Raw genomic sequence first — 27,609 nt, 5'->3', positions numbered from 1 at the left:
TATTCTATACCCAATACCTTGTTTAATAAATGTTGCTACCCCACCATTTCCTTTATGTTTATCTCTTCGAATTATAGTGTATCCATGCATTAAAAATGTAATTGTGGTTTAAGCCACGATTCTTGCACACAAATAATCTTCTTGGTTTGTTGTGAATTTCTTGAATTCTTGTCCATTGTAAATTAAACTTCTTGTGTTCCATTGCAAGATTGTAATCACCATTATGTACCATCACATGCTGTCTGACTATTTACTGTCTTACTGTTTACTCTTTGCATCTTAAGCTTTTCATTTATCATATCTACAGTAACATCCTCTAATTCCAAGTATTTTTTCAGCAGCTCTGATAATGATTTGAATTCTTTTGGTCCTGCTTTCGGTTTGGGCAGAGCAATACACCACTTGTGCCAAGAATGCCATGAATGACACTTTATTTACAATCACTTCTTTCTCTTTACTATGTTCTTGCAACTTTACTTTTTGGTGTGTTGTTGTTGACTTAGTTTCAATACTTGTCCATTTCACCTTCTTTAGAGCTTCAGCGTATGATATTCCTTCCTCCACTCTAACGTTTTAAACTTTCACTGCACTTTTTCTCACTAAAATATCCTCAGTATCCTGCACTATGATCGCCTCCACAATTACAGCACTTAGGGTTTGTACCTTGTTCACATTTGCCATATTCATGCTCACCTCCACATCTCGCACAGCTCTGTTTGCCTGTGCACACAGCTATACATGTCCGTATTTTTGACACTTATAACATCTTAATGGCCATGGAATGTATGGTCTACGCCACTTCCTACCATAAGCGCTCCAATCACCATCCAGCCATCACTAACCGCCTTCCAGTGATCCCACCAGTTGACAAAGGACTCAAACAGGAGGAGAGCTTATATAGGGGAAAATACAATGAGAGACAGGTGGCACAGCTGATGAGCTGAAGGGAGTAATATGTGATGTCATGCAACAGGGCTAGCATTTAGGCATTTAGACTGTTAGGGGAGTCACAGTCAAACCCGACTGTGACAATTTCAATGTATTTGATTAAAGTACAGTTTGATAAGATGTTGAGAAAACATTTTCTTTAATGTGTGGAACCAATATCCATAGTTGAATTAAGTTCAGCCAAATATATATTTGATATTTTTAGTGTGTTGGATCAGTCATATGTACTAATTTTATGATTTTACAGTTTTTGTATGTATAAGATAAGCTAATTTCTCTTTTGTGCTCCACAGAATTAAAAAAATCACAGATATGATCGACACATATAAATGATGACAAAAAGTTATTCACACAAAACCTTTTTTACAGACTCTTCAGATAACGGCAAAGGAGTGATGTTGTGGTACAAACAGATTATAGTCAGTAATGTTTGTGAGAGTTGGTTACCAACACATAACATCGTATTCAGCCTGTGAAATGATGGACAAATTGGAAATCATTTTATTCAAGAGCATTTGCAACCGGATGCAACGAACCTTTTAAAGGCGAAGTGTCTAATTTTTCAGATGTTTAAATACGTAAGGCATTTGTAGTTTGATTCCCTGAAAAAGTGTAAGCAAAATTGCTCTTTGTTTAACCTGTTGATACGCAATCGCCCGCACATGGTAGTGACGTCACTCTGCTTACATTTAATATCGTCACCTTCCTAAAATAATGTCCTCTGTCATTTTTTAAAAAAAATATTTTTTTTGTTGCCTATATCATCTCTGATTTGAATATCTATCAAATTTCTGAAAAACCTGAAAAAATGACTTAGGACATTATTTTAGGAAGGTGACGATATATAATTTACCGTCTATAAATGTAAATAATGTTAACAAATTATACATCTTTTCAAAGGGTTCTAAGGGTTCAACATTGGTATCCGATCTCTGTTTCACAATAGCAATGCTCCAGAAACAGTAATTTATTTATTTGTGCCAGGAGTACAAATGAAAACAACCAATATCAAAACGGGACTTCATACCTTTGTTATGAAATTGCATCACCAGATGAATCCAGTTCAACACACTTGGGTCAATTGTCCATGACAAGCATTCATCCAATAGCACTTTTTGTCCATAACAGTGATAAATCTGAGAAATATTGATATATTCTCCATTGTTTACATGAGATCTTGCCTTAAAGATTTACCCTTCATCATCATTCAACAAACTATGCAATCTGAGCAGCATTCATGTTGTAAAACTGTGTCCATACTCTAAAGGGTCCAGTAAATAAAACCATTTAAGTTCAGGTATGTCATTTTCATGGTTTGTGCTAAAAAAGGGAGTGTGTATCAACAGGTTAAACATCCAAATCTGCCTGACAAAGCAAAATTGTCTTAATTAATGGCAATAGTTTGGGGCAGGACTATCTGTATTTGACCGCCGTTTCTTTACCTTTTCACACATCACTACACAAGATCAAGATGAAACTGTCAGGGAAAATAGGTTACACGTATATTAAACGTTGCTGACAAAGTGTTTTGTGTGTGTCAGACAATGCACATATATTCTGCATACAACAGTTTAAACTATATTGTACCCTATAGACCACAGCAGTATTTAGCTATGTAGAAGGCAGGATGTAATGCATTAGTAGTAGATTTTAAACACAGTTGTTATGTTCAGTTCTTCCCTCTTATTATTCATTAACGGAGCCTTTTAAGTCATTGATTGGTTGATGAGCTTACAAGATTTGCAGTGAATGTAAAACTGGATAGCACTATGAGTAGATTCTTCTCTGCTTTTAGCTAGATTATTAATTGTTTGGCAGTGTAGATGTCCAGTATGCCAATGCTGGCAGAAGGGTTTAGTTATATTATCTAGATGATTCCTGTTCACACACTTGTTTTTTTGTTTGTTTGTTTTTAGGAAGTCATTTTAGTATGCATCTGTTGAGATTCATCTAATCTTACAGATGTGTACCTACCTTATGACATTGTGACAACAAAGTTGTAAATATAGTTATTTCTCAGGGCCTCTGTTGGCCTAAAATGCCAAATAAATACATATTTTTCATCCTTTCATTCTCAATCACCCTTTTGATATGTATTTTTAATCGCTTTCCACTCTTAATTACAAACAAATAGAGAAAAATGAAAAGTGTATCCAGTCAGAATTTATTCCTTGATGCTTATGTGATGCTCCTGTTCTACCCGCTCCATACGGGACTCGAACTGGCGTCTCCGGCATGGGAGGCGGGTACACTAACAAGGAGGCTAAAGGCTACGCCTCTAGCGTCAGTCGCTAGTGCACCTCTTGAGGTCAGGAGCGTGAGGTTCATACACATCACACAGCTATCTATAAGCTGGCTCCTGTTACACTTACAAGCAAAGTGTGACAACTGTTTCACAAATCGCATGCCCAATTCCGAGCTTGTTAGCCAAAGCAGCACGCGAGTCTGAGCTCCACCCCTTCAGGCCTTCAGAATTTCCACGAAATACCTTAACAGTGCAAATGAATGAGCAACTAAAGTCAGATTGTCAGATTCATCATCCAATCAGATTGATTTATATGTTCTTGTTGGGTGTGGTCTTTAGGATATGTCCCGGTCGAAGCCTTCTAGCTTGCCTTGAGTGATGCAATCACGCTTTAAGTGATGTATGTAATTCAAGAGCGAAAAGCGGGAGATCTAGCTGATGAGTCTGCTGTCATCACTGCTGGTCTTGAGAAAGAGATAAAGATCCTTATGGATTTAAAAACCTGAGATGTTCTGCATGACAGTGTGATCACTTAATTTATTAAACAGGAAAGGAGGACTGATTTTCACTTCAAACAAATTGATAATGCTTTTTGCATTGTTATAGAAACAGTAATTTCATATTGTAAATTAGTCTGCTGGAGCATTCAGTATTGGATCAAGTTTTGAAAAGTAGTGCTGCGTTCCATTCAACTCGGAAAGTCGGATTTGACAACTTCCTACTAGGAACAGTGCAATGGAATGCATCTTAATGTCACAATTACAACTTGTAGGTTCGTGCAGAAATTCTCAACTCCGATTTCGTTGTGATGCAGGGGCATGATGTCACATAAACTTGTTGACACTAAGGGAGATATATACTAAGCGAGATATATAAAGTCAGTGATATTCATTCACTTTATTAAGTAATATAAATACATTTGTTATTTTCCACATTACATGATATTAAAGCTTGTTTAATAAACGCCTGCAGAAACAGGTGTATAAAACATTATAATCTCTTTTGATAATTGTTCACCTGAAGCACAAATGTTAGCGCTGCAGCATTGTTTATCAGTTGGGTTGCTAGGAGACATCTCTAATGAGAGTCAAACCCCTGTTACGCTAACGGGAGCAATGGAGTTCCGAATATCGAGGAATGGAATGCATTTATCCCACAATCAACTTGAATGGAACGCAACCGTGTACCCTGATTAAATGAAAATGATTGCAAGAAACATTTAAATCGCAAATATTATTAGATAGATTTTTCCAGGTATTATAGACCCCCTTGGTAGATTCATATGGAAAATTATGATTTTTGAATGTCTGTTCGGGAGACGTTCATTTCACAAAACAGTCAGTTAAAATTAGGCTTGAGCATTAAGTGTTGTCTGAAGTTTTGGCTTTGTGCTTGGACGTGTATTTAAAATGTCAACTGGTGTTACTAGTTAGCTACAACATAATGTACACAGTATGATGCCCAAAGGGATAGGGTGTCTTATTCATTGTGAAACTGTGTTTTCGTAATGGCATGAATCACACTGATGGCCTAGACTTTTAATGCACGGCTCGCCACTGAGTTTGAATAATTTTGGATATAAGCTTACATAGATAAGTTTAGTTTGCAATAGAGTAGTTTAGGGCATACACAAGCATACTTCATATGCCCACCTATCTTTCTTAGGATTTAACATATGCCCACCTAAAATAAGTGATGATAAGTATGATAAGCCAGAACAACGAGAAGTCTGCAGGAACATTTTCAATCTACAAATGCGATGCCGAAGCACCGTTGAGTCAATTGTGTGTGTTTTTAAGTGTACAGAGATTGTCTCTAAACGTACCCAGAGCAGTGGTAGGCGGGAGCGCAACTGATGGCACAGGCAAGACAGAGAGTCCAAATAAGCTGATCGACCAATCAAAGCGTTCATTTCAGACGTGACAGGATATTTGCTAACCAATAATATTTTCCATTTCAGTAAGGGGTGTGACATTTACATGCATCCCTGGAGTAACTTTGGACTGTAAATTGATTTCCCTGATTACCATAAATATATATATATATTGTATATAATTTGCAGGTTCCAGAGTGGTTTCATTGGTTTTCCCCTCATCATACTGCAAGTGCTACATTTACTGGCACTGCCACGTTTGTAATGACAGTTTTTCCACATGTATGTGAAAATGACAATAAAAGAAAATTAAATAATACATTTTCTTTGGAGTGCCAACTCCTCTACATTCTATAGATATTATTATTTCTGGTTTGTGCATTCAAATTCACAGTTTTGACCAAGAGTGTGGTCACACTACTTTTTCTCTATGTCTCAATAGGCAGAGCTGTAGATCTAATTTAGTTATTTTTTGTTTTTCCAGTCAAAGTTGCCCTGCAAAAAATCTATGACAACTGTAAATAATCAATTCTGTCAAGTGACCATGGTGCAAGGGATAATCCACAGCTAGGTGTGCGTTAAACAATTTTAAATGCCCTTTGAGTCCGGTGGTTCTTTGCCTCCACGTTGTGCATAAAATTGTTTAACGCACACCTAGACATGGATTATCCCTTACACACACACACACACACACACATATATATATATACTTATTATTTTTTATTTTTTTATTTTATTTTTTGTGGTAATCAACATTATATGACAAATGCCTGAGCTTACAGTAACTCAGAACATTCCTTTAAATTATATTATCTCTACAAACTGTTGCATAATGAGGAGAAAAAGTGTCCCCCTTGCATTTTAATAACCACTATATTTGTTGTCCATAGTGATTCAGCAAGATTTTATTTTGTTTCTCCAAAGTTAGTAGAATTTTCCATTTAAGTTAAACAAGCTACATTATTATACCAATTTTGTAATGTTTTGTTTTTGTGAAAATGAATATGCTTAAAACCCTAGTGTGAGAGACATTAAATCCGAAAGCAATGTTTGGCATGTTCAATGACGTTGAACATGCCAATATAGGAATAATGCAGGCCACAAATATAAAATGAGCACATCATAATTTTTTTGGAACTGAAAATACTAAATATCTTCCACCAAAGGACATGAAAAAAAAACCTCAAATTTTAAACAGGCTTTTTAATTTTAATTAGTATTATTTATAATTTTTTTATGGGAAATTTGGACAAGTTTAAATTAAGAAGAATTCTGAAAATTTGTGTTACAGGCAATTTTATATGTTCTATAATTTATATATATATATATATATATATATATATATATATATATATATATATATATATATATATATATATATATATATTACTAAAGCACAATGTGAAATAAAAAATATGTTGCTTTAAAAAAAAAGATGAAAGTACACAAATACAATGCTAAACCAGCCAAATTAATACATGCTACTTATACATTTATTTATGCTTTTAAAAGTGTACTTATAGACTTCTAATCTGTCCAATGTTCTCATGTATAATCATCTAAACTGTTTTGAATCAAAGCATTTTGAAAAGGCCCCATTTCCCATAGACGAGTTCATGAATAATTCAGCTTACAACCTTGAATGCAAATGAAGGTGAATGATATCAAGAGATTCCATTTCATTTACTGTTCCATCTGGATGAGTTTTTGTTATAATGCAGCTTTTATATGTCATTAGTAATAACCTTCCATGCTTTTATTGAAAATGTGATGCATGTGAATTCCCTGCACAATATTGGTCTAATTCTATCTTCTGGATAACTGTGATATTGTGAAAGTGCACGCAGATAATCAGATAACGTTCCTCATACACTGTTGATCTTAAAGGTCAATTACTGAGTAAGTATCACCTCTTGGACTGTTTAACCCTTGTGTGGTGTTCATATTTTTTGTTATTCAGCCAGTTCAGGTTCTTCATAACTATTGATTTTTATTTATTTTAACTTCATTAGAAATTTAACCCATTCAGGTCAGTTTACACAACACAAGCTGAACACATACAGTAACCATGTTAGTCTAGACAACACATCAGCCCCATTGAACACATTGCCTTTTCATACCAGCCTATACAACACATGAGGGGCAGAGTTTTACTGTGTGTGTTGCATATGTACTTCTTGCACTTGAAGCATGTATATTGTGTTTTTCTGTCCATAATGGGTCCACACACTTCACAGCACTTCTTTTAGTTGCTGCTGGCCGCAACCTAGAATAATGAAAAGATCAGGAATTTTACTTACACCTCTCTCTCTCTCTCTCGCAAGGCATGAGTGTCAGACATATACTGCAACAGCATCACACACTTACTTCGGGCTCTGCAGGTGGTGGTTCTGTAAGTCTGGTGGATGGGGCACCAGCGTTCTCCTCCTGAATCCTCCTCATGTTGGATGCAGATGCTTGGGTTCTTGGAACATGTTGTCTTCTCTGGATTTGAGGTCTCACCAGTGACTTTCCCAGTTCCTCGAGAAAGAGGCGTCTCCTCTGGATTCTCTGAATCCTTCTCTGAATATCAGCAGTGGCCAGCGTATGGTCCTCCTTTTGCAGCTGTAGGCAGTCACCAGCTTGTCCATGTTGTCCACCCCTACTTTTTGATGCTCCTGGCCAAAAATTCTCCCATCCCTGTGCAGTGTACTCATGAGTACTACAATCTTGCATTTCTTTGGCACATAGGATACCAGGGACGTGTCAGCAGTGTACACAAACTTGGAAGATTTGACAGGCCTGTTCTTTGTTGTCAGCAGGTGGAAGCTCACACTTGTTTTTCTGTATCATTCCCACCATGGTCAGCTTTCTCTTTAGGAGCTCCTGTCCCAGCTTGTGCGAGATAAAGTTTTGGAGTAAGAATTTTAGAGGGAAAATGCAAATGCAATGTTTCTATGAATGCGACTGCTTCATGGTTCCCCTGGGACCAGAACCTATGTTTTGGAGAATGCTTGCAACGCACCATGAGGATATATTGTATAGTTAGTGGTTTCTGCCATTTCATTGCACAGGGTTCTCACACATCCTGGAAAATCTGGATTTTTGCAGTGCAGTTTTCCAGTCAAGCAAAATTAGAAAAAAACTAAATGTCATGGAAAATAATTATTTGTCCTGGAAAATATTTAAGTATAATAAAACTGCTTGACTGGGTGGCTAACATGTTTTTTTTTTTTTCCACATGTACAAAAACATTGTAATGATCGATACTCTGGATAGTTGTCAAATACACACATTTCTATCGTTTTGTCAATGCCGGCAGCCGCACATTGTGAAACAACATCAAACATAGACTGTCATGAACGAAACCCTGTGTCTTAAAACAATTATCTTCTCATCTGCTGTCATTTCTGCTTTGTTCAGACTAAATAGTGCAAGTAGTGATACAGTAAATCATTCTAACATTGTTTTTTTTTTAGCTACAAAAAAACTTAAGTTGTAAATATTAGGGATGTAAAATAATTTTCAATAATAAATTAATGATCTGAGTCCACTTATACCAGGTACCACAAAAGGGACATAATCACTGAAAGAATTCATTAAAATGCCATTAGCTATACAATGTGGAATGTCTCGGAATTTGACATATTTGGGAAGAAAAATTATGTTTAAATTAGAGATGTGCCAGGGTGGTCGACTAATCAACTAGTCGTCCAACAACCAACTAGTCACTTAGTAATATCGACTACTAACATTTCTATTTTCATGGTGGCTGTTTTAATAGCAGATGCATTAATCAAATTAATTGAGAGATGCCCATTATTTTTCATAGCGTTTTGTGTGATGATAGCTTGTTGTAATTACCAGTGAGGTTAACAGGGCAAAATTATACTTTTATTGATTCCTTAACACAAACTAGTTGACTTGTTCAGACAACCCACTGACTAGTCAATTATGAAACCTGGTAGTTTTGAACATCCCTAGTTTGAATGCCCAAATAATCAAATTAAAATTGTGAAATGTCCTAGTGTGATAATTAAACTGCAAAAGGCTGCAATTTAATTAAATATATAATCTGCATGTGCTGCACACTTCAAAATGAATGAGTTCAATTAATTCAGAAATAAAGATCCATTCAATAACCACAATACACATAATGACCTCTCTTGTGCTTTTGCTTAAATATTACAACCGTTGGGCACATAAAATACCCTGCAATGTCCTGGAAAATTGTGCCTTGAAAGGAGTGGGAGTATGGGCTGAAATATGTGCCACCAGAAACTGAATTTGAACCATTTATATTTGAATTTGAATGGCTAAACTTGAATAATTGCATTGAAAAACTGAATTTGAATCACATAATTTGAAATTGTATTGTTTAATTAAAATTGAATTTATTCAAAAACTGAATCTGAATTGTATCATTTGAAATTGAATTTATTCGTTTGGAACTGAAGTCCAATAAAATTTGATCCTCACTGAAAATTAAACTCTCTATATATCTTCACATTCACTTCTCACAATTCAGATTCAGTTCTCAAATTCAATTTCAAGTTACTGAGACAGACATCCGGGTAGTTGGAGGATGAAGGAAGAGCAATCGAGCGCAGATCGATAGATAGCGTTCATTGGCGCACAGGACTCCTCTTGGGCCAATCAGCACCAATGTTTTGGAGCACAGTACGTTACCCACCATGAAACTATGGAATTACGATTGTGTCAATAATAATGAATGTAACTTTATAAAACTGAACGCAACTTTATAAAACTGAACGTAACTTTTTCAGAAACTATCAAAAATATTCCATTACAAAAGAAGAAAAACACAATTAAAATGAAAAAATGAACATCAGTCGCATCGAATTTAACAGGCTCTTCAAATATGCTTCATTTTTTGTTAATGTTTTTCAAAGATTCGTTTTCGCAAATCGTGGATTCTGAATACATTGCCACAGATTTCAGCTTATGCTTCGCAGTTTTTCGTTTGCTGTTTTGAGACAAACCTCTCGTGGGGTGGGCTTAACAGTGATCTACTCTGATTGGATAGTGAGCTTTTGATGGACAGGTGCTCTCTGACACGGATGTACAGACGTCACTCAGTGGCGCGCATATTGGAAAGCTCTCGCGGTGATTTGTAGTTATGCAATACGTCGTGCTTTGTTGTATTACTTACTAACAATATGTAAATAATATTTGACCTATAATGATATAATTTAATATTATATGAGACCTTCGATCGTCTAATAATCGTCTTCGATCAGTCTGTAAAGATGAGCTCTCAGGAGAGACACGGAGCGGCATCATCTTCCTCCTCCTCTTGTTTTTTTTTTTTTATTTTTTTTTTAAAATGTTTAATGCAAAGAACAGGAACATACAAAAGAGAAAGCATACGTACATCACATAATATCAACCAAAACAATAAAGAAGACAAAAAAAAAATTACAAAAAATAATAATAATAAAAAAAAGATAATAATAATAAAGTATATAACAATAAAAGAAGAGGTAGGGCCATTACATCACACAAAAATGTTCACATGAAGAGATCAAATGCAGTGCAGATTCTACCAGTCCTTATGGCTTTCTTATTAGTAGATACTGAAATCAAATTTAGATAATTTTCTATTTCTTTTAAGAAGACAGAGAAGATAGGTTTACAGTTTAAAAATGTGCATTTGTGAATATAGAATTTGCTTAGGAAAATAATTAAATTAATAACAAAACAGACATTTTCGTTTGTGGGGTCTGAATCAAAATACCCAAATATAATGTTTCTCATATGTATTGAGAAGCCTGGCAAAATCTTACACTTGATAAAAACATCAATATCATTCCAGAGCTTCTGAGTGTAATGACACGACCAAAATAAATGAACCACTGTTTCATCAGAATTCACACAAAAAGAGCATGTTAGCTCAATGTCAGATTTAAATCTTTGTATAAATTTCTTAACAGGATAGAACCTGTGTATCAACTTAAAGGACATTTCTTTCACTTTATTTGTGAGAATGAATTTCTGCTGTAAAGACCAGATTTTTTTCCAATTAAGGTTACCAAACAAATTATTCCAAAAGGAAATAACAGGTGGAACAGAAATCAAATCCTAAAGAAATAAAGATCTTATAGTTTTTAGCTTTCGACTCTGAAAAACAGATTTGACCAACAGAAGTATCACAAGGTTTAGGAAAGGATGCAGTAGATACTGGGGTGACGTAATTACGGTTTTTAAAAAGCATACATAAACCAGAGGGAATAGCACCCATTACTGTAGCAAATTCTTTTGGGGTTACTGGTATTTGGTATTCAGAAAGAAATTCTGAATATCTGAATAAAAGACCTTGCTTATTAAACAAATGCTCCACTCCTCCTCCTCTTGTCCTTCAAGGCAGCTCGAAGTAAGTTTGTGTTACTGAAGTAACCAATAACATCGATAAAAGTTTTATTCATGTAACGTTACAGTGTGCAACAGTTCTGGCTTTATTTAGCAAATTTATTGTTTAACCATTCAGCTCTGCAGGATATTTGAATTTTTTAGAGAATTAGGCATATCTGAATTTAAAAGAGCGTCCTGCCCACATACATTGGAGTAAATGGATAGAAATTGTCTAATTTTACAGAAAACACTCTAAATTTCAACACAGTGGTGGAATATTGCATATATTTTATTATATTTATTCACAATGTTTTGATAAACACATATAAAATATCATATTTTTATATATTTTTTAATAATTTTTTATTGTCATTAACAAGTTTGCAATGCACTGATGTCATGTCATGATGTTATGTAGTTTGATTGTTTGCTCTTTTGCACAGTTATTATATTCAAGGACGTGTCAATGTAGACAGTGCAGATATCAAACTGGTCTTTATTCTACAGCAAGGCAGAAATCTTGGTGCAGATGCTGCATCTGCAGCTGTACATAACAACCTTGAAATTCTTAACCAGTCGCTCGGGAATACCAGCACAAGGCAGGGTCAGCAGCAGTCCGTTCAGCAGTCGGGGCAGAGTCAAACAGTGGACCAAGATATGGCCAGGTTTCAGTTTTGCAGTCATGACAATGACAAAACAGCAAAATTTTATTTAGCATGCATTTACAATACAACAATAAATTTGCAAAATAAAGCCAGAACTGTTGCACACTGTAACGTTACATGAATAAAACTTTTATCGATGTTATTGGTTACTTCAGTAACACGTAACTTACTTCAAGCTGCCTTGAAGGACAAGAGGAGGAGGAAGATGATGCCACTCCGTGTCTCTCCTGAGAGCTCATCTTTACAGACTGATCGAAGACGATTATTAGACGATCGAAGGTCTCATATAATATTAAATTATATCATTATAGGTCAAATATTATTTACATATTGTTAGTAAGTAATACAACAAAGCACGACGTATTGCATAACTACAAATCACCGCAGAGCTTTCAATATCGCGCCACTGAGTGACGTCTGTACATCCGGGTCAGAGAGCACCTGTCCATCAAAAGCTCACTATCCAATCAGAGTAGATCACTGTTAAGCCCACCCCACGAGAGGTTTGTCTCAAAACAGCAAACGAAAAACTGCGAAGCATAAGCTGAAATCTGTGGCAATGTATTCAGAATCCACGATTTGCGAAAACGAATCTTTGAAAAACATTAACAAAAAATGAAGCATATTTGAAGAGCCTGTTAAATTCGATGCGACTGAGTTCATTTTTTCATTTTAATTGTGTTTTTCTTCTTTTGTAATGGAATATTTTTGATAGTTTCTGAAAAAGTTACGTTCAGTTTTATAAAGTTACGTTCAGTTTTATAAAGTTACATTCATTATTATTGACACAATCGTAATTCCATAGTTTCATGGCGGGTAGCGTACTGTGCTCCAAAACATTGGTGCTGATTGGCCCAAGAGGAGTCCTAGTGCCAATGAACGCTATCTATCGATCTGCGCTCGATTGCTCTTCCTTCATCCTCCAACTACCCGGATGTCTGTCTCAGTAACTTGAAATTGAATTTGAGAACTGAATCTGAATTGTGAGAAGTGAATGTGAAGATATATAGAGAGTTTAATTTTCAGTGAGGATCAAATTTTATTGGACTTCAGTTCCAAACGAATAAATTCAATTTCAAATGATACAATTCAGATTCAGTTTTTGAATAAATTCAATTTTAATTAAACAATACAATTTCAAATTATGTGATTCAAATTCAGTTTTTCAATGCAATTATTCAAGTTTAGCCATTCAAATTCAAATATAAATGGTTCAAATTCAGTTTCTGGTGGCACATATTTCAGCCCATAAACCCTGTTGCTTTTTATTGTGAACCGAAATCCATTTGTCACCCTTGAACTAGTGATGTACTGTAATTTGTTCAAATGTCATTTTTTTTTCTTAAATCCACAGAAATAATACATGAAATACCTACTTACCTTTAAAAAATATATACATTATAATACACAAGTTGTAATAATAGTACGAGATGGCAAAATCGTAAGAGTTGGCTTGTAAAGAAATGTATGACTTTTACTCCCAACACAAACCCTAAGCCTAACCATAATTTTAATATGTAAATAACTTCATATTCCATCATTTTTATCAATTTGACACAGAAACACATTTTGAGTTTTATGCACTTAAGTAGAAAGCTTTAGCTGTCTAATGATAATGTTTGCTCCAACACGTTGCCGAGATAATTGTAATGTTGGCTGAGGCTTTCTTTTTTACTTTCTTTTAATGCATACAACTCAAAATGTGTTTCTGGGTCAAAGTGACTCAAATGATGGAGCAGGTCACATTTACATATCATTTTGAACATTGTATTTAAAGGAATAGTTCACCCCCAAAACAATACATTTAAAATGTAATGCATTTGGGTTTTATGGTTGAACCAGGAAGAGTGAAAACGCATCATATTTATCTGAAGAGACCTCATCACCTGACCCATCACCTGACCTTTCAGCCCCTTCTGACCAAACTCTTAGTTTATGCCACAGCACACTGCGAGTAGAGAGAGTGAGCAGCTTATTTATCAGGACGTTCAAACTATCACCCCATCCATCAAAGCATGACACAAAAGGGAGGAGGGAGAGCACACAGACCCCAGTAAGAATAATAATGAAAAAAAAACTGCTGCAAAAGCAAGCAACTGTTCTGCTCAAACTGGTCTCATAGAATCACTTTATTTTTGCTAAATTCTTTTTATGTGGCTCGTTGTACGTATCGCAGCAATTTTCTGGTGAAATATACACTAGCGGCACTAAAACAGCAATGCCTTTTATTCACTTTCACACAAATTACAAGTAAAAAGGCAGATAAACAGTTCATAAACACTTACTTTTGGCCCAGTTCCTCACACAATGCTATATTATGACATCTTAAAACTTTAACTATAGCACATGACTTGTAAGGCAACACATTTTAATGTTTGCATTATATTACAAACTACATTTACAAGCTTGTTCAACTGTGATCAAAGGTTGCAGTATATCAACTGATAGAGGATTGCAGTTACATTTACACATTTGGCAGACACTTTTATCCAAAGCGACTTACAGTGCACTTATTACAGGGACAATCCCCCCCAGAGCAACCTGGAGTTCAGTGCCTTGCTCAAGGGCCCAACAGTGGTATCTTGGTGGTGCTGGGGCTTGAACCCCAACCTTCTGGTCAGTAACCCTGAGCCTCAACCACTGAGCCACCACTGCCCCAGTTGTGATGCAAATGACCGGGGTACGAGTCCTGAAGATATTGCAAGTCGACACTTGAGTCGAATGTGTCATAGATGCATCACAAAATTATGTGGTTGCTTAAGCAATCGCATTTTTCATCTCACATTTGTTTTATGAAACTTTCAGTTAGGTTTAACTTTTAGCACCACACAGTGGACATTTCACCTTAGAACTGCAGCGATGCATTTAATTAACCACATAATATCATTTTGCGAAAATGTCACCTCAGTCACATAATTTTCACGAGATCAGGCTTGTTTTGTTGTTTTTACCTCATTGCTGTTTTCTGAAAAATGTCCCTGTTTTTTTACTTTTGAGAGTACAATTTGAATGTGTTAAACTGCCTGTTGCCGCAGCAAAGATACAGTGTTTTGTGGTGGTTGCCTGGGCGTTGCTATGTGGTTTGTTTAGACATTCTGACTGTTGTTTTTAGCGTGCTGTTATGTGGTTGACATGGTGTTCTGGATGGCCCTATACAAAAGAGCCCACCACCAACTTTTTATTGTTTATTTTTTTTTTAAATATATTCTAGTCCCTCTTTCAAGTCTATTGGACATTTTGTTTGTTTTATTGTCTGTCAGATGAAAATCTGAAATCTGATCTCTTAGTATTAGCACACCTTTCCTCAATAAACTACTTGATTTAAGGGTAGCATTCATGTCTGTACCACAAAGTTACATGACAAAGTATCCAATTATACTTAGGGTTAGTGCTTTTGAAAACACTTTTAAAAATCCTTAAGCAACATAACTGACGCATGCCTTAGCAAACCCAACGTATAATCTGTATACTTGTTCATTTTTCTAGCTCTCTGCAGTACAAATATGTACAAATGTTAAGATGTAATTTTAAGTGAAAATAAAGCTTATAAAAATATTCATGGTTTTAATTAAACACAGAAATCTAGTTGTTGGTTCAAAGTGGTCTGCAAATAACATTCATTGTAATCCACACACACTCACACGCTGCAGTCGTATTTATTAAAAAAAGTTATTAAAGAAAGAACACAGCTGTGGTCCAAAACAACAAATAAGTCAACAACAACTCGCAACTCATGCTGATAAACACATAAGCATCGAATAGCTGCCTCCTAAATATATGTCAGATACAAAGTGTTAATTATGTATCTGAAATAGTATGTCTAAATATTTGTCATTCATCTGACAATATTTTTTGTCTTTACTCTGAAATTGCTTAAAAGGGCTCATTTATTTATTTATTAATTAAGATGAACCATTATTTTAGCCATTAATGTTGCAAGTTAGATTACAATAAAAAAAAAAAGAAAACAAAAGAGAGTAAAAATATAGTTATAATACACACATACAGTATACACACACACACACACACATACACATATATATATATATATATATATATATATATATATATATATATATATATATATATGTATAAAATATTCAGATAATTAAAATGCATTACATTCCTGTAGCACAAGAGTTAATAATTGATAAAACAATACAAAAAGTGGCTTTAGAATACAATGTATTGTTTACTACCATATTATTGATCATAAGTCAATCATTGTCACACAGTTCACAGTAATCCATTGCACAAGTGAATTTATCAATCAGTTGGAGATTTATTATGAGGGCTTGTTTAAGGACCCGTCAATGAACACCTCCGTCAGACATGCTTGTGTAGCGTCTTGGGTGTGTTGCATCATAAACATAAAATGTTTAGGTTACTGTGTCAAGTTAAATATAGTTTAATACTCAATCTTTAAACACATCTTGAGATCACTTAGATCACATTTGCGTTCCATCAAGTGTTTTGAATGCAAGAACGTAACGCATGTTTGTGTTGTTCTGCCTACTGAAGTGTTTTCTTCACTGTATAAACTGTGTGTTGCTCAAACAGCTGAAATTTCACTTACTGCCCTCTGGAGTAAACAGGTGGTACTACAAGCTTGCATTTCTCAGGAATCTTCCTTATTATGGTTATTAAATATTTTAAACGCGTTATTTTTTGTAAAATTAATCGCACTGAATTAAAGTGTTAAATCGACAGCCCTAATATATATATATTTATATATAAGAATGATGTATATATATTAATTTAAAATGACATTTTATTTATTTTTTTTACATGTTAATAGATGTAAAACACCATAGTGACTTCTTAGAATATTTTTGATTGATGACAGAAAATAATTATTGAATAAGAGATTAATTGAAATAGACAGTTTGATCCGATTCAAACTCACCAAATCTTCTGCAGCTGAAGTGATGCTGTACAGATTAAAACATATATTTTCTTAACGCTCACAAATGAGACAAGTGATGGCAAGGTTTTTAGGAAACTTAATTAAAGCATTAAAATCATCACAATGTTTACAATGTTGATTCATTTGACACTAGTATCAAACTCACTGTGAGTACATTGTGAATATTCAATATATTGCCCTGCACTATTCTGTAGGCGAGCATGAGACAGAAGTTTTACTATCCGATTAACCAATCTTCTGTTTTTTATAAAGCTCATTACGATAGAGAAGCACATTGCTGTTTAGGTCCCATTAAACATAAATATTGGCATTGTGTTCTGAAAATGAACTCATCTGTGTCACTCATTGTCAATGCTTTCAGGAGGACTTTTTCTTGAGAGAAGTGGATACAATTAGTTTTTCTTATCCTACATATCTCAGTTTCTTTCGTCTTCAAGAATACACTCAGAGCTAATAGTAGCATCTTCAGTTCAACGTTATAATAGTGTTTTGCGAAGTGCGGTCCATAGATATATTGACAAGGGACACATGCGTCTTAATATATGCTGGTTCTTCTGGGCCGGGCATCATGGGAAATAAGCTGCCTGAAAACATTGACTTCAATATACTGTATCATACACATCACAAAATTTGGTCTGTTGAGTTTTTCTAAAATTATTGAGCATGTAGCTATTTTAGGGATTGTAGTTTTTATATGATTTTATATGGAATATTTTATAGTTTTTAATGGCAATAAAAGTGAACGTGTCCTTTCAGTGCCAGTAGTATAACCAAACTAAATTGCAACGAAATTGGTTTCAAACAAAAGTCTTTGTCGACATATAGGACCATACAATCCTATCAATCATGTTTTTTTTATATAACCTCCAGACATGGAACAATGCTAGAAGTAATTATTGATCCTAAAATTTATTTTTCACTAAACATCACAAGAGAGCAACAGCTGGTGAGAGACAAGCGCAAGAAAGGCCAGACAGACGGCACGCAGATCAATAATTACTGTACATCTTGTACACACACAATGAGCCCCGCATTCTGAGATTGCAAGCTGCATCAATGACAAAGAGGACAAAATTAAACAGCAGAGAAATGTTGTTTTGCTGTTGCCCCAGCAGGAAAGCAATGCTCGCACAGAAATGGTAAGCAAAACACACACTGTGACATTTCCGAAAATTGCATTGAGAGTGCACTTTGAGCACCAACAGAGTGGCTTAAAATACCACCTAATAGAAATATTTTACAGTTGGGCAAAAGTTCAGCATATCTGATATTTCACCAGAATCTTAAAATGGATTTGTGTACCTTTGTTAACATGTAATATAATGTAGATATGGTGTTGTACGTGATGTACCACAACACCATTCTAATCAAAATAAATACTTCACCTTGTTTAACTTCCATCATATTTTTGGACTGGAATCATTGTCAGTACAGCTTTGTTTTTTATCCTAAAAAGTAAGGAAGTAACTATTAAGTAAGCCATATTTGTCTGTCTGTCTGTCTAACGTTTAATTTTCCACTAATATAAGTTCTCAAGATTTTATTACCTCTTACCCTAAAAATTAAACCAATATCAACTCATATTTTATGCAACATTGTATATTTAGCACTTTGATAGAATATTAAGAACTAAATCAGTTCAGAATAATTAAATATAAGGAATTCTTTTGCCCCACATTTTACATTTTGGTGTCATATGTGTCAGTTTTGGTGGAAATTTTATTTTATTTTTCTGACCCTATATATACAGTTTTGGTGGAATTTTTATTTTATTTTTCTGAACCTATATATAGTATATATTACAGTATATATTACACATATATACTGTACACATGCAGTATACACTGATGAGCCAAAACATTATGACCAACTGCCTAATATGCTGTTGGTCCTCCACATGCTGCCAAAACAATGCAGACCCAACAAGGCATGGACTCGTCAAGACCTCTGAAGGTGTCCTGTGGTATCTGGCGCCAAGACATTAGCAGAAGATCCTCCAAGTCCTGTAAGTTATGAGGTGGAGTCACCGTGGATTGGACTTGTTTGTCCAGCACATCCCACAGATGCTCAACGATATTGAGCTCCGGGGAATTTGGAGGCCAGGGCAACACCTTGATCTCTTCAGTATGTTCCTCAAACCATTCTCGAACAATGTGTGCAGTGTGGTAGGGCACATTATCCTACTGAAAGAGGCCAATGCCATCAGCGAATATAATTGCCATGAAGGGGTGTATTTGGTCTGCTAAGAAGTTTAGGCAGGTGGCATGTGTCAAATTGACATCCACATGAATGGCCTGACCCAGGGTTTCCCAGCAGAACATTGCCTAGAGCATCACATTCCCTCCACCGGCTTTTCGTCTTCCCTCGGTGGATCCTGGTGCCATCACTTCCCCAGGTAAATTGCTCACACGTACACGGCCATCCTCATGATGTAAAAGAAAACCAGACTCATCGCACCATGCGACCATCTTCCACTGATCTAAGGTCCAGTTCTGATGCTCACGTGCCCATTTTAGGCCCATTCAACGGTAGACAGGGGTCATCATGGGCACTCTGACCGTACGCAGCAGGGTGCGATGCACTGTGTGTTGTGACTAGGGTTGCAGCGGTATACTGGTTTCACGCTATACCACAGTATAAAAATTTACGGTTATCATACCATGTATATTTGCTTATCCACGGTATTGAGAATAAAATCCAACCAGACGGAGAATCTCACCTGCGTGTATGCATCTCCTTTTCTCCTCGTCAGACTCATCAACTTGTGCCACACACACACACAAATGCAGTGGAGAAAATGTCAGAGAGAAGCGAGGCATGGGTGTCTGACATAAGTGAGTGTGTGTGTGTGTGTGTGTGTGTGTGTGTGTGTGTGTGTGTGTGAGTTAAAGCAGTGTTTCTCAACTGGTGGGTCGCAGGTCTATTCAGACTGGGTCACGGACAGCAGGGAAAGAACAATGCCATTGTTCACACATTGAAGATATTTTGCCAGCCACCCAAGTGATTTAATGCTAATCTCACAATCAGCTAAAGGCTTCTCATCACCAGCTTGCGATCATGATCTACTCTGCTCTCTGGCACACGCATGCAACAATTGGGCTTCCCTCGATATTGCAGAGCGCAGACCTCAAAACTGATGTGACCCATTTCAATTCTAGTGAGACTTTTCTAGTTTAAAGCATTATGGAGAAAGTCAAGTTGAACCTGTCAAACAGTTGGCAGTCCTGACTTGCCAAACAGCACTGAGGAGGAAAAGAGCAACACTGTGCTATGCGCTAATTTTAGTTTTTTCTTTATACATCATCACCTTTACAAAATTGCTTCACAATTTGACATGAGTAAAAGGTTTGACAAAATGTAATATTTTCATATGAAATAATCTAAAGATAGAATCTATTAGATCTCATTTTATATCAACAGTGACAGTTGTAGTTAAAGTTTCAAGATGTGTTTCAGCTGGTATTTACACAGCCGTTCAAAAGTTAGGGGTCTCTTACTCATTCTTTATTATCATTTTTGTCTTCACATTTTAGAATGATAGTGAAGTCATCAAAACTATGGAATAATAGTAATGGAATTATGGGAATTATGTTGTGACTAAAACAATCCAAAATAAAAAATAATATGTAAAATTGTATCATCAATGTAGTCACACTTTGCTTAGAATTTGCAGACATGTACTTTTGTCATTTTCTCAACCAACTTCTTGAGGAATCACCCTGTTATGTATACCCTGTCTTGTTCCACTGTTGCCCTTTTGTTTACCATTTTTGTCACTTTTGTACTCCTTAGTTTTCACTTTTGTCCCTTTTGTAGCTCCACAGTCGTGTTTTCCCTCGTGTTCACTGTTCATTGTTTTCACCTGCACTTGTTAATTTGCCTTTGGTTTCTGTTAATCTCCTTGTTGTCTTGTTTGAGTCCTGTTTGTTCATTGGCCCCTTTGTCCCACATTTATGTATTTAAACCCTGTCTGTTTGTTCAGTCTCTGTCAGTCGTTGTTTGTTAATGGAGGTATGTTGTTAGCCTGGTATGTGGTCCCTGCCTGAGTTCTCTGTTTGTGTTCATCGTGTTTAGTTTTATGTTTTATTTCCCCATTGAGGGTTGTTCCTTTGTGTTTACTTGTTTGTTTACTTAATAAATTCTTAACTGCATTTGGATCCGCATCTCCTCGTCTGCCTCTCTGCTCAAGCGTTACACACCCTTGGATGCTTTTTTAACAGTATTGATGGAGTTCTCATCTATGCTGGGCACTTACTGGCTACTTTTTTATTATTATTATTCGGTCCAAGTCATCCAGTTCAAAAACTTTTTTTAAATACATTTTTAGTTTTGTAATGAAATAAATTCATTCAGTATGTTGGCATAATTATATTTTCTCTACAAAACATTTCAGTCAAGCGACCCCCAAACTTTTGAACGGCAGTGTATTTTTTCATAAATAATATCATGTATTATTATTATTACTATTTTTTAAGAATAGCTATGCTGACCTAACCGTGGTAATGAGGAGCCTTTGTAATATGCATGTTCTGTTTGAAATTAGGAAACAAACGGTATAATAATGGGCTCATATAAGTAAATATTCTCTTCAATTTGTTAAAGGGGGAAGAAAACTTCAACTTTGACATCAACAACAAAAGCAATGCCACTTGATGCATGTCCTTGTACTTGAAAACCATGAACAAAACTATGCAACATTATAGAAAATGTGACCAAGGATACATTAAATACAGGTTAAGTTTTTACTATGGTGGGTCGTCACTTGATTTCCAATGTAAAATCTGTCCTGAAGCAAAACCAGTTGAGATCCACTGAATTAAAGGGACAGACAGGAGCAGTCTAGCCTCCCTGTCACACACCTACAGTATATGTTAATTATTAATAATCATAGGACATTACTTTAAAAGCTCACATAGCTGATGTTATTTTTCTTTTAGTAGTTAATTTAACATGCTATGCTAACATGTAAACTAACATGCTTTTAGATATATAACATTTTATAATTGCATGCTATTTTCACTCCTTTAAGGGTCATTGTATCTGATAATAATAATTGTGTAATCGTGAAACCGTGATTTTCTGAAACGGGTATCGTACCATGAAAATCTCTTACCATTGCAACCCTAGTTGTGACAAATCCTCCTGTAAACATCCTTTACATTTTCTGTGACTTGTGTCAAAGTAGACCTTCTGTCGGTTCGTGCCACGAGCCTTGTGTGCCCAAAACCATGTTGCCAGCTTGTGGTTTTCCCTCCTCAAACCACTATAATTCAACGTTAAATGCTAGTTCAAATTAGCATGTTCAGCTACACATTGTCCTTGTATCAATAGCACATTGTACTTTTTATACATTACATATTGTAATTCCATGTTTTTGCAGAGTAACAGTTGCATCTCTCGGCCACATTGTTATTCTGTTTTGTTTAGCAACCCATACCACCACAACAACCAGAGTGACAGTAGCATCTATTACAGAGAGATGGGTTCATTACAACCTGAATGGAGATATTCTGCTGGAGGGTTTGTGTATTTTGGCTTATTTATCTGGGTGTCTGCACAAATCAGATTAGTTTAAATAACGTTTGCCGCAGGCAACGTGAGAGTGCAAACATGCTAATACACTAGCAAGAGCAAATTGTCCGTCGAAGGCAAACCAGAGATGGAATTGCAATTTAACTTGACAGATTAGATTGGAGGGCCATATCATGTTCTATGGTTTCATCGGTTATTCAAGCTTTAGAGATGAACGGTAATCCAAACTGATATTGCAATTAAACATTTGACTTTAACCAATTGCTGGTATATGTGACTGCCACACACAAAGCATAATCTGTTTATCACATTTGTATCACACAAATCACAAGACATGCAAGTAAACAGAGCAATTACTAATGAGGGCAGCCTCAATGTTGCCCTCAATCTGCCTCTTTATATATATATTGTGGAGAATGAAACTATTTGTCACAAAGTCTATAACGCAGTAAAGATGAGATTTGGAGTCAAAATTTAATTGCACAAATGTGTGTTTAATGTTGCATTTTTTCCAGTTTAAATTTGTTCTTTTGTTCTGTTTTTTCATGAAAGTCAGGTCGAGGAATGTTTTCACATATTTTCATCGGGGTAGGTTGTCACATGTGTTTTAAATATCCTAAATGTTTACAATTTATAATATGCTGTCACTAATGGGGCAAGTTGTCACAAAAGGTCAAAGTGCGTTCAATGTGCTGTTTCCTGGGCAATAATTGTAAAAACGTTCAATATATATTAGTGGTGCACCGATCAGGAAATTTGAGGCCAATAATGATTTACACATTTGTTTTACCACTAAGAACGGCCGATAACGATTTTTGTTTTCTTAAAGTGCCCTTTGCCACATTTTTGCAATTTATAGTGTGCAGTTAAATGTTTATGCCCCATACAGTAAAATTACAATAACACTTTACAAAATGTTTCCATTTGTTAACATTATTTAACGTCATTAATGTAGTTAACATGAACTAACAAACTTAAAGTAGTTACAACATATAATAATACATTTTTTAAATCAAAATTTATATTAGTTAACATTAATGCACTATGAACAAACATAAACAATGAACGTCTGTATTTTTATTAACTAATATTATAATTAATAAATGCTGTAAAAATATATTGTTAATTGTATGTTCATGATACCTAATGCATTAACTAATGTAAAATAAATTAAACCTTTTTATTAATTGTTACCAAAATTACACTAATTGTCAATTGCTAACATTGATTTGTATTGAAACAGTTATGAATAGTTCTGTTGTCAATATCAAAATGTCATTGTGACATACTGGCATGCAAAACCATGAGAGCATCACACACAGCAGAGATTCTTCCAAAAATAAGAAAAATATATCCATTACAAGCTCTAAAACTGCAGCAGTGAGAAAGGGTTATATATAATACTATTATATATAATATATATTATGTTATATTATAATTACAGACACTTTTCTTAAATAATTGAAATTTGGCATTGTGCCCTCAGATTTTCCTTGTGCACGGTCGGATGGCTTCTTGTTAGACACATTATAAAGGTCTTACATGCTGTTAAAAAGGTTTCTATGAAGTTTCTTTTATAAAAAAAGAAATATATATTTTATGTATTATATATATATTTGAGATATTTTTCTTTAGAATGGCATACAAAACTGCTGTGCTACTGAAAACAGTTTAGCAGAGTTGACCTTTTAAAAAGTGGACACCCAATGTTCACACATGGTGTTTATGTGTTGGTGTTTTGTAATGTGCAGGAGGCCACTGTCAGCAGATATTTCCAAAAGCTTCACCATTGCTGTCCATACAAAATATACTCATGAAAACTCATGTACCATTTTTTTATCGAGTTCTGCATCATTGTCATCTGTGTCTGTGTGACCTTTACCCTTGTTTATTTTTAAAGCTAAATAAACTTACCTTATTTAAGTACCACTTTGCATAAGATATATAAGCAATTTAACAAATTTATATTCTGATTAAATTTGCAACTGTTATAATTGGTTTGTTTCAACGTGATGTCTTGAATGTATTGAAAGCATTTAAAATGTAAATACGTTTTCATCCGAAAAACGTCTTGGTTACTGTCGTAACCTCCATTTCCTGATGGTGGGAACGAGACATTGTGTCGATGTAGTGACACTAGGGTTTGCTCTTGGGAGCCCCAAAACACTACCAATGCAAATCAAAAGGCCAATGAAAATTGGCTAGTGGAATTTGCATGCCACTCCCCTGGACATACGTGTATAAAAGGAGAAGGAATGCCCATTCTCATTCAGGTTTTGTGCTGTGGAGTCGAGACAAGGTCCTGGCCATTTCAGCGGCTAGTACAGCATTGTGGCAAGAGGGACACAATGTCTTGTTCTCTTCATCAGGGAACGGAGGTTACAACAGTAACCAAGACACTAGTGGTCCCTATAGAAAAATGCCACAACAGCTGAACCATGTTATGTGAACTGTCGATACAGGTGCAAGCAAGCTGCTGCGTCAGACTGCATTTAACCGCCAGCTGCAGCCTTTCTCTTAATGATTTCTCTACACAGAGTATTAGATTCAGCTTGGGCCACTAACGCTATTATATGAATCGGGGAAGGTGTTCTTTTCTTTTCCTATTCTTTCAGGGGAAAAGACCCCATGGAGACCAGATCCTACCCAAAAGGGGAGGTCAACATGTGGCAATACAACACATGGTCTCACCAGCTGCGCATGGAAGAGGTTCGGTGGTAGGTCCTGCCACGAAGGGGAGGAGCTCTACAAACACAGCGACTGGGGGCAGAAAGAGCTCTGCCCAAGGGAGGTATGGGTCTGCTGACAAGGAGACCGTACCATGGAAAATACATCACATGGGGTTACCGGAGTAATCGGCACCTGTGGAGCACCTATACCAGTACAGGGCATATTAGTACCCATAGTGGGTCTGGCTGTGAACTCCTCCGCCTAATTCGCGAGCCACAGGGCTAGTGAGGAAGGACATCCAGGGTCCATGACTTTGTGAACTCGACTGGGGATAAAAGCACACATTTTCACCTCAGGGGAGGGGAAAGGTGCTATACGCAAGCAATACACCCAGCCAGCTGTTCCGTATTACCAAACTCTACCTGTCCGTACCTCAAAGAACACGGGATGAAAGTGGCTCAACCCGGAGATTGTAAAATCTTTTAAAGGAATTGGGTGTTACCCAGCCCGCTGCTCTGCAGATGTCTGCTAGAGAGGTGCCATTGGCCAGTGCCCACGAAGATGCCACACTCCTTGTAGAGTGTGCTCGAAACCGCAAGGGGTTGGGCACGGCCTGGGTCTGGTAGGCCAATGTGATGGCATCCAAGATCCAGTGGGCAAGCCTCTGTTTGGAGACAGCGTTCCCTTTCCACTGTCCACCAAAGCAGACAAAGAGCTGCTCAGAGCTTCTAAAGCTCTGCGTGTGATCCAAGTAGATTTGCAAAGCCTGCACCGGACCTAGCAACAGCTGGGTCTGCCTCCTCCCAGAGTAGCGCTTGCAGGCTCACCACCTGATCCCTAATAGGGGTCATGGGAACTTTGGTCACATAGCCCGGTCGGGGTCTCAGGATCACGTGAGAGTCTTCCTGGGCAAACTCCAGGCACGTTTCGATGACAGAGAATGCTTTCAGATCCCCGACCCTCTTGATGGAAGCGTGGTCAGGAGGACAGTCTTTAATGAGATGGCCTTTAACTCGACTGACTCTAGGGGCTCGAACGGTGCTCTCCGAAGGCCTAACAGGACCACTGAGTGGTCACATGAGGGAAAGAGGCGTGGCCTATGAGGGTTCAGCCTCTTGGCGTCTCTCAGGAACCTGATGATCAGGTCGTGCTTACCAAGGGACTTACTTTCAACTGTGTTGTGGTGCGCTGCTATAGAAACTAGGTACACCTTCAGGGTGGCGGGGGACAGCCACCCCTCCTGCAGGAATGAAAGCATTGACCCAACTGTGCATCTCTGGGGGTCTTAGCTATGGGAAGAACACCACTTAGCGAACACACGGCACTTCAGGGAATACAGCTGCCTTGTTGAAGGAGCCGCCAAGGATGCCATATGCCCCAGGAGCCTCTGAAAGTGTTTCAGTGGAACCGCTGTCCTCCGCCTGAATGAGTTCAGGCAGTTAAGCAATGACTGTGCACGCTCGCCTGTGAGGCACGCAATCATCAACACCGAGTCTAACTCCATTCTGAGAAAAGAGATGTTCTGAACTGGGGAGAGCTTGCTCTTTTTCCAGTTGACCTGAAGTCCTAGACGGCTGTGGTGCATGAGCACCAGGTCCTCGTGGGTGCACCACGACTCTCGAGAGTGTGCTAGAATCAGCCAGTCATCGAGGTAGTTGAGTATGCGGATGCCCACTTCCCTTAACGGGGCAAGTGCTGCCTCTGCGACTTTCGTGAAGACGTGAGGGGACAGGGACAGGCCGAATGGGAGGACCTTGTACTGATACACCCTGCCTTCAAAAGCAAACAGTAGGAAGTGTCTGAATCGAGGTAAAACCGAGATGTGAAAGTATGTGTCCTTCAGGTCGCAGGGGGCATCCCAATAATCATGGGGTATGGAGTGTAGATTGATGAGAAAATAAATAAATAAACTTTTTAGCATAAGGCTGCAACATAACAAAATGTGAAAAAAAACTGAAGGGGTCTGAATACTTTCAGAATTCTCTGTATGTTAGTAAGATTTTTCACCAAAAATCAGTTTCTCAACAATTTTCCTCCCTCTGTTTGACCCTTAGAAATAAACAATGTTTATTTAGTTAGTTAGTTAATTACTCAATGTGACTGGTTGGGCGACATTTTTTTAACATCCAAGAGGGATGTCAACAACATGTATAAATGAACAGTAATTTGTTGACAAATTCCTCAGCAGAATTTTTAAATGTGTCATTTTTGCAGTGTATGTTCAATGAAAAATCTGGAAAATGTGGTTCCTCAATCCCTAACCCTGATAAGATAACAAATTGTAACTTTGAAACATATTGAGGAAATTGAGCAGTGACTTTTAGAGCTCTTGGGACTAGCATTATGTTTTAAAAAGTTTGCCAAAGAAAAAAAACTAAATTTTGTCTAAGACACCCAG

This window comes from Xyrauchen texanus, chromosome 33 (genome assembly GCF_025860055.1).
Source record: "Xyrauchen texanus isolate HMW12.3.18 chromosome 33, RBS_HiC_50CHRs, whole genome shotgun sequence".
NCBI classification, from domain to species: domain Eukaryota; kingdom Metazoa; phylum Chordata; class Actinopteri; order Cypriniformes; family Catostomidae; genus Xyrauchen; species Xyrauchen texanus.
This window is presented reverse-complemented; position numbering follows the sequence as displayed.